Source organism: Botryllus schlosseri, chromosome 11 (assembly GCF_051294905.1).
Source record: "Botryllus schlosseri isolate E-star chromosome 11, Bs_hap1, whole genome shotgun sequence".
Taxonomy (NCBI): domain Eukaryota; kingdom Metazoa; phylum Chordata; class Ascidiacea; order Stolidobranchia; family Styelidae; genus Botryllus; species Botryllus schlosseri.
In genome coordinates, this window is record NC_137246.1 from 903,160 (window position 1) to 918,033 (window position 14,874).

A 14,874-nucleotide genomic window follows, 5' to 3' on the forward strand; every position below is an offset into this window, starting at 1 on the left:
GAGATGAGTACCGTAACTCAACGTTGTGCCAAGCTTAAGCAGCAGGCAGTGCAGTTTCTATCTTATTTTGACCTGATACGGTTTTGTCGTTATATGGCCAAAATTGATGCACGTAAAGAGGATGAGAAGGTACGGCAGAATGAGCGTAACATCAGCTTGCTTCTCAAGACACGATACGGTACCAAGGCAGTTGCTGGTAGTAAGGTTATTACCAACTTATCGGACTATGAGCTGAGTGACACAGAAGAGTTGGTACTATCTCTTGGTCTGGATTTTTCTGTGCCACCGACAGAAATCAAGCGTGAGGAAGTCTTTGCTGAATTTGAGGTATTACTTGGACAATTGTCACATCATCACCAGAAATTTGATGATGAAAGCAGAGCAAAGGAACACAGTGAGAAAATTGTGGCCCTTAAAGCCAAACTAAGTAGCTTAGCGCATGGTTTTTGTGGAACTCCAATCGACAGAAGTGATTTCACGATGACTTCCGATTGCTACAGGAGCATCAGATCCCTGAAATCCAATAAGTCAATTCACATAACCAAACCTGATAAAGGATCTGGTGTAGTCATTTTGAATAAGTGTGACTACATTTCTAAAATGGATTTAATTCTTGGCGACAAGTCTAAATTCGAAATCCTTGGCCCTGCGTGTGACAATGACAACACCTCCAAGATAGAAGCTCGTATTCAGCGTCTACTATTGACCCTCAAGAAGGCGGGAAAAATCTCTTCTGCTGAATACGACGACATCAGACCCACTGGCTCCATTCGACCACGTATGTATGGTCTTCCGAAGACCCATAAATCGAATGTACCCTTACGTCCGATACTATCGATGGTTGGATCAGCGTATCACAAAGTCGCGAAGTGGATTGCGAGATATCTTGAGCCGGTGAGTTTGTTCTATGGTGGTAACTGCATTCGTGACTCGTTCACATTTGCTGATACCATTCGTAATGTTGATCTCGATGAGTCCGAAATCTCTATGTGTTCGTTTGATATATCTAGTTTATTCACGAACGTGCCAGTTCAAGAGACTATAGAGATTTGTGCCAATGAACTCTATGGTGGTGTCCTTCCATCTCCTCCATTCTCAAGGTCTTCTTTTGTTAAATTAATGCGATTGATCACTTGTGATGTCGAATTTAGTTTCAATAACACCATATATACACAGATCGATGGTGTTGCAATGGGATCGCCGCTTGGTCCCATTCTGGCTAACATTTTTGTGGGGTATTACGAAAAACGGTTATTCGAAGATATTGATCGACCATTAATGTATCAAAGATATGTTGATGACACCTTCGCCATATTTGAAAATGAATCCCAGTGTGATTTGTTTCTGAGCAAATTGAATGGTCTTCACCCATCACTGAAATTCACCATGGAAAAAGAGGTCAATAATTCATTAGCATTCCTTGATGTTGTAGTGGAAAAGACGGGTGCTAATTTTGTTACATCAGTTTACCGTAAGCCTACATTCAGTGGGCAATACATTTCGTGGGATTCTTTCTGTCCAGTAAAACGTAAAGTAAATTTGATAAGAACTCTGGTACACAGGGCTCTGATGATTTGTAGTAAAGTCAAACTTGATTCTGAATTGGAGAACATTCGGTCAATCTTTCAGTCAAATGGTTATCCTGATCATATCATTAAAATGACCATAGATCGTAAACTCAAAGATTTCAGAAAAGTTAAACCGTTTGGACCTAGAAAATGTCCTGTTTATTTGCATCTTCCTTGGATTGGGAAAGTGTCCAACAGGTTTGAAAAACAAATTAAATCGTCAGTGAGCCATTGTTTTTCACAAGTAGAACCTCAGATAATCTTCATGACGAAATCTCTGATGCCTGCAACGCAAAAGGATGTGCTACCTGCGACAAATCAAAGCAACATAATATATGAATACACGTGCCGATGTGACAGTCGGTATGTAGGTCGCACGTCTCAGCGCTTGCAGCAAAGAATTCGCCAGCATGTCCCACGGCAAATTAGAATAAATATTGTTTCTCCAACTCCTTCATCGCAGTCTGTTGACACACTGCGTGATTATGATCAAGTTACTGCTTGTAATTCGGCTATTGGACAGCATCTCTTATCCCATCCAGAATGTGCTGATCATTACAATGACAGTCAATTTTCTATACTTGCTCGTGGCCGTTCTCTGTTTCATTTAAAGGTCCTGGAATCTACGATCATAAAGCTACGAAAGCCGATTCTCTGTCGCCAGAAGGAACGCCTCTACACTCTTGGAATATTTCATTAATGTTATGTGTTGTGTTTTCGGTTATTTATAACCGAATATGTACTCGTTAACGTTTGTTTTGTACCGTTACTACCGTATCTAGCCCGTCTACTAGTTGTTTGTTTTTGTTATTATTACGTCATACAGACAAAATAGTTCTTACATTTCGAATTTGATTCACCCCATCACTAACGTTCGCTACTGATGAGAGTTAGTCGAAAAGCTTTTAGCGAATAAATTAACAATATGAAGTTATTGTTTCGCGTTATTCTGAAGTTCTGTACCACAAATCACTTGTTCTGCACTGTGAACCTTTTTCATATATTACTATTTTCACATCATTATAACTTCTTTGGTAGATATTTATTGAATTTTAACTGCGGGCCACTCTGTGCATGGCGCTGGCAGCATAAAAAATTCAACACTAAAGGATCATTCACCTTGACAATCTGTAAAATTTCAATTGCTTTGTTACAAAAGTTTGCTAGAAATATCCAGCTTTCCGTTTGTGAATATTTAGTGACTCTCTGCTGTGAGCTTGACCCGCGATCGCACAACATCAAGAGCGAAATACACAACAGGTAGTCAGCAAATGATGCTTATTCAACCAATCAATGAGATTGATATCTCTGTCTGATGTAAAAAGTCTAGCAGGCATGCGGGGTCAATCTTGACTTCATATGTTTACTGTATCATAAAAACCAAATCCGTGCGATTGAGGTGTTGGTAATATCGGTAGGAAGTATAGAAACTCGTTATACACGCTGCTTAATATCAACGTATAGCAAAAGCAATACTCATACGCTGAATATATTGTCCGGTCTGGCCTAGACCGTTAAGGCGTAAGCTAGAGTTACCATATTTTGTGAATCAAATTCCGGACACTCTTTAGCGCCCACTAGCGGAATTGAAAATGAGATATACCACATTATCAGTCAATATGACGTCACACTAGCAAAGCATTGCCCATCGACCGTATTCAAGAATGGAGTGGAACATCGGTCATGAATTGAGCAATCTGTAGGTCTGCAATAGATTTCTTCATCGGTCGGATGAAATTGTCTGGCGGTAGGGATGGTGTGAACGTGAGGTGCACGTTCGCGTTCTGAAATTTTGAGGTTCGTGTTCACAACAGAACCTTGGTAGGTTCTGCACTGTGAACCTTCTTCATATATTTCAATTTTCACTTCAATATAACATCTTTGGTTCAAATTTATTGCATTTCAACTGCAGGCCACTCTATGCATGGCACGCCCAGACATTGCTTCATTGATCATTTGCCACCATTGTTTAATTTTTTTTCTATTTTCCTTTAACTAAACATTTCTTTACAGCCAGACTGTTCAGAGTCAAGTGTACCTGTTTGATGCTGGTGTGATCAGACTAGATGACCTTCACGGTCTTATCGATCATTCCTATCTAATACCGAATACTGTGCACGCATATTTTCTGTACCACCATCACTGCCGTTTGTTATGTATTTTGGTTCGATGAAAATAAAGACTCTCTCTCTCTCTCATAAAAAATCAACACGAAAAGAGCATGCACCTTGACAATCTCAAAAATTTTACTTGCGTTGTTACAAAAGTTTGCTCGAAATATCCAGCAAAGCGACGGAAGATATTGATTTCATGGGATTATTATATCATTTGAATGCCTAGCTAGTTGATACATTTGCCGACGTTTAAAACGTGAATATGTACTTCAGCACTGTGCCATTATCTGGCCCGAGTCGTCGCTAGGTATCGCGTACGTACATGTACAATACATTAATATAGGCATTAGGCAATGACTTAATTGAAATAAAGGGTCGAAATTGGCAATATGACGTCACGTGACGTCACGAGGTTCACGTTCGCGTTCACACAGAACCTTTCAAAAAGGTTCGCGTTCACACGAACCTGAACCTTTCAGAGGTTCACACCATCCCTATCTGGCGGGCTGTGTCTGGCCTGTCGAGATTGTGTTTGACAGTCTTGCTATACTGTTCGCTAGGCTATCTAGATGTGGGCTTTAACCTGGTCCGAAACAACATTTTTCCAGCCCAATTCCGCCCAAAAAAGCACTGATCTTGGGCCCACCATAGGTTAATCGATGTAACTTCTTGGGCACTTACTAGCCTATATGCATCTGGTTGTAAATTTTATGAGTGAATTCTGTCAATTATATTGATTCTTTCATATATTAGGCTACTATGAAATGCACCATCGGGGTGCAAATCTGGTGATTTCCGTCCTTTTATGGTCGCGACCTCATTTGCAACTTGAAAATGTTCCGTGGCCCAGCTCAAAACTTGATAATCTGCTGATAAAAAGTATCAGCTTGCTCAAACTTGCTCACGGCCTATTTTCGAAGCTGATTGCATCCAACATCTTCGCGATTCTCTGATAAAGGCAAACGACCCCAAGATTTGTAACCACTGTCTGTGACTGAAGCATCCAATCGGCCGTAACGAACTCAAGGAATATGCCGATATCTTATGATTTCGATTAAAATTAGACTGATTTCAGTAAATGATGGGTATTTATATTTATTATTGATTGCATTTTTGCGTGGGCGGTGCCTGCGGTGCTCATACTAATATCAATATACGTTGCATTACCTCGCGCGCAGCGCGAAGAAAAATTTCGAATAACATAAATCAGCTTGAAAAGAATATTGTTAATATGTTGATTTGCGAAAAACTTTTGAGCCTACTTCAAGTCTTCAAACTTCCGGACATTTAGGCATATTTTAGAATTTCCTCCCGGACGCAGTTTTTTCACTGAAATTCCGGACATGTCCGGGAAATTCCGGACGTATGGCAACCCTAGGCCGTAAGCTTATATTCCCTTGCAAGCCCTCGTCGAAATTGTTGGCAAAGCAACGGAAGATATTGCTTTCATGGGATTATCCTCGGATTATCCTCGATCGGGGGATAATCCGCGATTTATCATCGAGAAACTCTCATAACTCCGCTTCTACTGGTCGGAATTGACTCAAATTTGTTTTGCAACGTCTTTGAAGACAGCTCAACAATTTCATGGGGTTTGCAAGAAAATTTGAAAATTTTTTTTTTAATTTTTCATAATAAATTAAAAATTTTAATTGGATCTGCGGAGTCCTATACTTGTTAGAATTGAACCAAATTTGGTGTGCAGCGTTTTTTAGCGTAACCTGACAATTTAATCAGTGAATGGCTGGAATCCGAAAAAAAAAGTTATTTTTGAACAGCCATACTGCCCAGTTGCAGCATTTCACGATCAACGTTTGCAAAGCTCTGTTGAGTAACTATTGCGAGCAGCAATTAATTGCAATTAGCAGTCATACACAATAACACGCTGTCCAATGTCGAACAATTAAAAATACTAACAAGAAATTCACTCACAAATTATTTTGAACACGGGAACGAGACGCTCATTGGACATTGGTTCAAATACAATATTATTCAGAAAAAGGAGCGTGAACTTGCTCGTCCAATGGAAAGATGAGATGGTGTTTCTCAGAGCCCTCGGGTTGAGCTCGACATTTCTACCAAGATGGTGTTGTTTAGTCTGATTACGAATTACTGATTACAAATTAATGATGTAGGCTACATACGTACATTTGTATATCTAAAGTGGTCGTCGGTTTGGTCAGATGAGTAGAGCATCATCAGTGACTTCTGCTAAAGACATAGCGATAATTTTTGGGGGGCAACCATTACAGATAATGTTTCTTTGTGCACGGCACAGTTTTTCTGTGCACGCGCGAGCAGCTGAGAGGTAGCATTGTTTGTAAGGAAATTGATTCCAACCGGTGGTTACGAAGCACCGAACTATAGCACTCACCAAAAATCGAGATATTTTTTATTTCGTATTCTAGCGAAGGAACGCAACGCAAGCCGTACGGAGGAAAGTCCACAAGCTGAACAACAGCCCGTTACCAGCCCACGGTCGCTGGAAAGCAATAAAGATGCTGAATCATGTCCGCCGCACAAAGGACTCGCCGATGTGTTTGGAACACTTTTTGGCTTCATCATGCCGGACGAGAGCACCACAGCGTCGACTGATTGCGAGATACTCATTGAGAACATGACGGGCAAAACTCCAGATCTTACAACCACAGTACAGGATGTTTGATGAAGTATATAGGGTCACCATATTTTGGAAATCTGAAAATGGGACACTTTTTCAAAATTTTCAGACTTGCAAAACCGGAAGAAAATCCTGGAAATGGTAAATTTTTTGCACTTCGAGGTCGGTTGACTAAAAAAAAGGTCAACTTTCTGACTCAGCTCCCAAAATACAGTTTCTCTTCCCCATTATCAGTTGGTTGACTAAAAAAAGGTCAACTTTCCGGCTCAGCTCCCGTAGCAGCCGCCGGAGCGTTACCTCGGTGCTGATTTGCTGTATCTCAGTCGATTTGGGCCTATATTTAACCAGTATTCTCAAAAAAGAGGACAAAATCTCGAAAATGAGGACATTTGGGCGTCATCCGAGGACACTTTCAAGAAGGTCAAAAAAGAGGACAAATCCTCTCAAAAGAGAACGTATGGTAACCCTAATATATACAGGAATTTCGTCTCTGATTTATGCGTGTGTGATAATAAAGCGTTTCTACCGGTTAAATTACATGAACTCTACACCTCTGTACAAGACGTAGTTGGATAACTAGGACATTTTCAGGTCTTCCGGATTAGATTAGACTTATTTAGTTAATTGGCGAAACCTTACAAATTGAATAAAATTCCGAATGAGGAAGAAATTCAACAAATATCAAACCACAGTCCAATCTCATGACCATCATAATGGGAATGTCTGTAATCTTAGCTCGACTCGTTCCGCTCGATACAGATCTCCTGCAACATTTACAGGAAGGCCAGAAATTAGATTTGACTAGAACTAAAATGAGAGCGTAGGAACATTTCACAAATTAGATTAAAAATGCCGACTTTTCGCTGTAAGTGGTCTAATTAGACAACTAGAATTATCGTGCAACAGAGTAATTTAAGCAAAAGGTCTCGGTTGATGTAGAAATAATTAATTATCTATCATTAACGCGCCCTCCATATTCGAAAACATCAGCTCCCTCTGCTCTACCGGTAAATCTGACCACGTCGGCTGAAAGGGGATTGATGCAATTACTAAATAGTAGTGACAAAATTCAGTCATGAACGTGAAAATTTCCCATCTACCGTAGTTATTCCAGACTGGTATAGTGATTAATGACTGAAGGATGTTCAGATTGTGGTCACTAGCTTATATTCGGATGCTAGATGTTGCCCAGAGCAAGGAATTGCTAAGGAACGGCCTGCTGATTAGCGCGGGGCCCCATGGTGTAATGGTTAGCACTCAGGACTCTGAATCCTGCGATCCGAGTTCAAATCTCGGTGGGACCTTAATTTTTTTTTTTTCGAAGACCACTCCAAAGCGCTTCGACACCTTCCTAACTTTTCGCTGTGTCTCAGGCTTTTGGTGTTTTGCAATGATGAAGTTATTAATAAACTGATACTGCTGCGATTGTGCCATGAAAGTATTTCGTGCGGTACGGCATGATATTTATAATACCGTCATACCATGAACCGTACACGTCAAGGATGGCCAAAATATATGGGTATACCTATACACTCTCGATAGGGCCACGTTGTCTGGAATTTGACAGCAGAACAGTTAGAGCCTACATGATATCCATATATATAAGCTACCAAGGATACTGACTATTATACTGGCTGACCCAATTGATAGTTTTCACACGGGTATTTCGTCGCAGTGGTATCAAAGTATCGTATGTCCATTTTACACATTTTGAGAAAATTTACTTTACGTGAAGTTTTCATCTTCTTTCAGCCATTGGCCCGGATTAACTTTGATTCACTGAGACAGACATATAACCATATGGTATACATATGGCCGAAAGAAATACAAAGATTTTCGAAAAGTTGATTTTTTTATCAAGTTTGAAAAATGGAGCTTCAAAATTTGAAAACTGGACATAAGCTACTTTTTACCACTGCGACGATTTGACCGAGCCCGAACAGTGGTATCAATGAGCTCCGGCTCTGGAGCTAATTCATGATAAAAAGAGCTGGAGCTGGATCAATTAAACATTTAAGCCCGCTCCAGCGCGGTCGCTGGTAGTCGGTCAAACTTCTAGCTCGAAGTTTGCACGAGCGAAACTATCGTATATAATTCAAATCATATGCCCAAATCTAAAATAGTAAATATCCTTGCGATCGGATATACATGGAGAATATAATTAACAAAAACAAACAACAATGTTTTGGTCAAGTATTCATTCGATTACAACCCATATGCATCGCGTTCATCAATGAGACAGCATCTACGATGCAATCTTCAACAAATTCCGCTTTTTCGAGCGGCTTTCTGTGTTTTGGAATTTCATTGGGTGATAAAACCCTGTATCCTTTTGTAGACATCATTTACTGCGGGTTCCAAAAACCTTCAAAACTGTGAATATCGAGTAGCCTATACATATAGATAGTATGACCATTAAATGCAGCAATTCATTATTCATCCCAAGTCATACATATTGCTTTATCTATCCACGCGCCGGAGATGAAATACTCTCCTGGCCATTTTTTACTGAATACAAAGCGTTCATCGTCAACTTCGCACTAATTCGATTTCTAGCTCATAACAGTGATGAGCGGATAGTGCTTTTCGAGACCACGATGAATCCCTCCGACAACTTTAGTGTCTGAGGAAAACTCACTCCGACTCCGAAGAGCTTTATCCCAGACTCCGAGATACTCCGAAGAATCTCGTCAAGTATCCGAATCACCAGACACTACGGACACTGCTCAACGAAAATGCCTTGCTATATCACTAGGTTGAGATAGCTCGTAACCAATCATACCATGTTAACCATATAATTAGAGTGGCAAACACTTGGTAATGTGTTATACTAAATAAATGTGATAATATGGCTGGCCTTATAGTTTTTGTCTACTCTCCAACAGTGCATGAGAAAGAGAGAGATATGATATTCTTTTTCACCTGTACCATCGAGATGTTTGACTAAGGAGTTGCGATACGGCCGTGAGGACAACTAGTCTGCGCCCCCGTTTTTTCTCCTCCACGCTATCCATGATTGCTGAGCGCCCGCGGATACCAATTTTCATGACCCGGCCGGGGATCGAACCCACGACCTACCGATCGAGAAGCTGGACGGATTTATATGCGCTTGCCAATCATTTTTGCATGTTACCCGTTATATTACAACTTTACAAGGTGTCAACTGTCAGTGTTTTGGTTTGTAATCAATAGTGTCTTCTGGTCAGAGCTATCCAAAGATATCGGGGACAAAAGTTACAACGCTCCGAAAATATATCTGTCGTAAACTCCGACTCCGCTCCAGTGGCAAAGCAGCCACTTGGCGGTTCTGGCTCTGCGCCAGGGGCGGCAGGCTCCAGGGGGCGGCAAAATGAGGCTCCACAGTGTACACAGCCGACTAAAAGCAGCGTAATTGGTAGTCCTATATCTGGCGTCCCGTGAGCTAAAATGTAATCAAACTGTTCTCAATCGAAAGCTAGTGTCGCGCTGATTCCGAATATGTTACTATAGCAAAGTCATGGAACCATTCCAAAATAGCCGGCAAGGCCGATAGTTCCTAACAATCGAAGTGCCGCAACACGATAACCAATTGAACATAATAATGGAAATTATATCGAGCGATTATTCGGAACAATGCCGATTTTCTGACCAGCATTTAAATTGTATTTCCGGAATCAGGGCAACAATAGCTTTCGATTAAGATCAGTATTGTAAAATTTGAGCGCTCGGCGGGCCTGGTCAACTATAGGATGGCCATGGCCATGACCATAGGCGCCGACTTACGAGGTTACGAGGTGGCGCAGCCACCTCGTGGCCATATTTACGAGGTGGCGGCCACCTCGTACAAAATGCTCAAACGCCCAAGCGATTTGTGACTAGTAATTAGTAATCAGGCAAATCGAGGCGACCTCGTTAGAGACGTCTTCGATACGCGCGTGTGCCAGGCGCGTAGCCACGGGGATTTCGGGGGTCGAACTTCCCTATTTGAAACGCGAAACCCCGTCATTTTGAAATGATCATTCGAAATCTAATATTCAGTTGCAATTTAATAATTGTGTAATCAGTGTTCCGCGCGGCGGGTTTGCGAGAAACGTGTTGTCAATTAGCGAGAATAATCTGTGATTATCTCCCGCTGAAATTGTCGCGAAATTAGGTCATTCATTCCCGTGCGCGTGGCAAACGTCGCTAGCCTGATTTATCGCGTCTAGATCAAGCCTGGTTCCGCAGGCTTCAACAATCGCATCTGCAATAGGCCCAGTTCACACTGTATTATCGCTTGACTGCGCAATCGCATCTGCATTGGCGGCTTCGGCCCGGTGTGCACGATTTCATCGCTGCCTCACACAATAGCATCTGCAATAGGCCTGGAGTGAAAGAGATCATTGCTGGCCTATGGCCTGACTATCGCGTCTCGAGCCTAGCATGCTTCGGCTCCTATCTCTCGCTGGTTTGGCGACAACGCGGTCGGGTGTACGCTAATTAGTGATTGTTTTATGTCATATTGATTAAAAGGCGACATCGCGAAACTGAATAACATCGAATCGCAGCAAACAGACTTTTACGTGCGAAATTGATTCCCGCTAATACTTGAACGTAACGATCAGAAGATGTGTATCATGTCTCGAGTTCTGGAATACGACAAAGGTTTGAAATCGGTGCCATCAAGTTTGGACATTTTGATTTGCGAAAACTGTAGCCGAGACTGCGTAATATACGCGCGCGTATTTAATTGTTCACCAGAGATCAGGGACTCGCTAATTCAAAGTACTCCCGGACTCTTTGGCAAGCTAATCATACGCCTGAAATCGTCGATACGAAGAGATTATATGATCGCCATTTACACATGTACCTTACCCGAATTGAATTGATGCTATATTGGTAAATTTGAAAAAAAAATCCAAATTCCCCTAATTTTTCGACTGGCTACGCGCCAAGCGTGTGCTGTGAAGCACCATCCTAGATCTCCTCTCCCGACCAGGCGCACAAATATAGGTTCTGCTTTTTTGAAATCTAAATTATGTGCGCCCATATTCGTTTACAAAACCATTCATGAGCTAGCTAGCTTCGTGATAGGTAATCGGAGCGCGAAATTGGAGGATGTGTTGGTGTGTGCCTGCAAATTGGAATTCATTTCTGCGCAGATTCGTTTCTATAACAAGGCTTTGCCTGTGGCATTAATCGGGAAATGCAGCAATACAGCTTAAACACCGATGTAATGAGAAAACAATTGTCGCCACGAAAGCTGCTCAATACGGTGTCACACTCAAACCGATTCGTGGCGATACTGATTAGAATACACGCTTTCTCACTTGCCATCATCCTTATTTCTTGTTATCTACTAGATACATTCGTACTCCGAAATTGTCGCACAAAAGTCATTTTTCAGTGTTCTTTTCATTATTAGCGTGATGCATCACAAGATTATGGGTGGCACAAATTCTGATTTTATTCGATTCGTTTGAACAGGGAACCTTCTACATTCCGATAAACTTGATTGCTGGATGTACTCGTATCCAGAACAACATTATCGAATATTAAACTATTAGACATCAAATAGACAGTGGATTTCTATTGGTAAGATCGCGGCATGCGTCCGGAAGTGGAATTAATTCTAGCACAGGGGTGGCCAACCCGCGGCCGTAGAAGGAAATTTGTGCGGCCGTCAACACGTAATTCAATTAGTATGCGTTGGCGGCCGTCGACACGCAGATTGAATTTACGAATTGACCGATGTACTCCCGAAATGCTTCGCGAACTTAAATTGGGAAATGCACCAATGTTTTAATCATCAAACAATTGCCGCGATGCGAGTTGGTCAACACGAAGCAAGAAACGCGAGAGACAATGACTGATTGGCTGCGCGATTTCGCGTTTGTAATCATCATTATTGTCAGCTGGAAGTATTATGGCGTTGTCGTGTGTTACTTGCAAGGCCCGTGCGTAGTGTATTTCGTTACTCGCACGGGGCTTTGTGCGTGAATAACGTTGATGCAACTGCAGATCCCGTCGGACGGACTGGTAGCGCAGGCCGCAGTTACACTTCAAATGATCGTACCGTTTTAAGATTCCATTTAATAACTCGACTGCATGGTTTGATATTAATGAGTGCAGGGCCGATATTAAAACGCGAACCACGCGAATGGTTCAACTCTGCACGTACACCAGCGGCATGTAGTAAAGTGCGTTTTCATGCGACGATGAAGTCATCGATATGGAACAATTATGACGTCACAAGAATTCGCCACCTCGTAAAAAAATAAAAGTCGGCGCCTATGGCCATGACCATGACCAATTATGCTGCTTTTAGTTGTCTCAGCAGGAGGCTTGTCCGGGAATTCAAGTGTGACAACTAAGTTGCCCATGGGTCACGATTTGATATAGCGGTCAGACCGAGATATAGCTGTGAAGGTAAACCGGTCCTAGGAACTGTTTAAGTTGGTAATAATTGTCCGATTGACAGATTGACAGAAATACATTCGTTCGCTATTCCTTGTCTTTATCATTTTTGGCCTTATTAACGTTGGAACGGTGAGGATGAGGCTGAGACGCGTTATAAAATTTCTAATAATTTTCATTGAAAGATTGCTTGAACATGAATCTATGTCGAAACTTAGAGGGGGGGCGGAATTTTAAGCGAGAGCCAGGGGCGGCAGCACATGCTGCTACGCCAGTGCTCCCCTCCCACTGTCACAAAATCGCCAAAACTCCGCTCCGAATACACTCCGACTCCGCTCCGATGCTCATCACTGGCTCATAACGGATATGAGCTTACACCGAATCCGATCGTAAATTCTATGCAACTTCAAAATTTTCTTCACGCCATTCATGCAATTGATTGTCGGCGCCCAAGGAAAAACTTCACATCATTTAGCCTATAAAAAAATAGGCGTTCCAGCGCCAGCCATTACCGCGTGACACACCAAGACTTCAGAAGTTCCGGTCAACATAGGACTTCGCGAAATGTGTTAGTAAATAAAACTTTGGCCAAAAATGACCGCCGCATGTTGGCCGAAACCATCATTATATAGATTGCAAATTGTCTATTGGCGCGGGATAGTTCTGCGCTTGCAGTATCTGAAGTCCCCACATCCTTCAGCTTTACCGGCAATTCTGATCACGTGAGCTGAGAGAGGATGACAAATTAATAGCATATTATGCAATTACCAATATTAGCCTACTGACAAAAAGCAATCCCGAATATGAATTTTTTCGTGCCTCGTGCGACTTCGTACACGTACAGGCCTATACCCAGATTCCCTGTACCAGGGAAACGTGCTTTTCTGGTAGTCGTGAAGGGGGGCGGGCGTTGAGTTTATGATCATATTGGGGGGAATATCAACGTTTTGGGGGCCTGACGGTAGGCTATTGTTTCGGCCTTGAATATAGTCGAAATACAAGCAATTACTACTAAATAAATACAGTCCATCCTCAAGATTACCGGACCACGACTGACCTATCGATCTCGCTTCCCATGACATGCCGCCCTATTTCCTGTCGCTTCCTTTTCTATACTATCTTCTTTACTTTCATTCAGTGTGCACTGTACAATTAGGCTTGCCATATTTTGGAAATCAAAAAAGAAGATACTTTTTCAGAAATTTGCAACTTGCAAAACCGGAGTGAAATTCTCAAAAACCGGTTACCTTTTACCACTTTGTGATCGGCTGACTAAAAAAAAAGGTCATCTTTCCCGCTGTGACGGTGTGGCTGTGTCGTGCCTGGAGCAGTAGATAGCTGACTGGCGACTGGCTGGCTGTCTTTAGGTTGGCGACTTCTTAACTCACAGTTTCACTCGGTACGGATGTATTGCAGCAGAGATACGTTAGGCGCTGAGGTGAATCTCAGATCTCAAGGGCCGTCACAGAGAAACGTGGGTTTATATACCCGAAAATGCGTAACAATGAATGCGATTGTAATGCGTTAGCCAATGAGAGCGGGTTGGTAAAGTTCTAGTGACAGGAAAAAGGCAGTACTCTAGCTAGGACTATGTTTGGCGTAACAATGCTTACAAAGCTTGCGCAACACTAGCACAGATAGTAGAGTTCTACAAGTTGTCATGATATACTAAAATCCTAATACAAGCAAAGTATATTTCCTTCATAACGGATGCCTGACGTTAGCTAGGGACATTGGGTTAAAAGGACCAGCGGTTCGCTACACCGACCCCCCTTTGAGAGGGAGCGGAACTAGGTGACGTGGAAGAGTCAAATTAATGAATTACCGTTGTCGGCATCCGCCATGAAGGAAGATAGCGAATGCGTGGATTTAAAGCTAACAACAAATGCAAAAACATGCAGTTATGAATGATTGATGGATGGACCGAGTGAATTTTATATTATTACAACACACTACTAGCCTACAAAAAAGTAGCCTATGCAGAATAATGCATGCGTGTGGACAGTTGAATCTCGGACCTCGGTATTGAAACCGGGCGATTCGCGCTAGTCGTCTTACTCCGTTGCCGTATGCTGCTGTACTGTCGTGACCGTTGTACGTCAGTGTCAAATCCCGGAGGAATCGGTTCGTACGAAGCTTTGAGGCGAACGTGGAGTAACAACTGGTTGTTGAAGTCGTGCGTTTGAGACAGGGCCGT

At 42.2% G+C, this 14,874-nt stretch overlaps 1 protein-coding gene and 1 non-coding gene across 3 annotated transcripts in view; both read left to right on the plus strand.

The window, feature by feature from the left end:
- The window catches only part of LOC145449566 (guanine nucleotide exchange factor subunit RIC1-like), a 243,314-nt gene that overhangs the window by 76,791 nt on the left and 151,649 nt on the right, over positions 1-14,874 (plus strand). The window lies entirely within an intron of this gene.
- Positions 7,535-7,606, plus strand: Trnaq-cug (transfer RNA glutamine (anticodon CUG)). The gene has a single exon. It is a non-coding gene; the product is annotated as a tRNA-Gln (tRNA).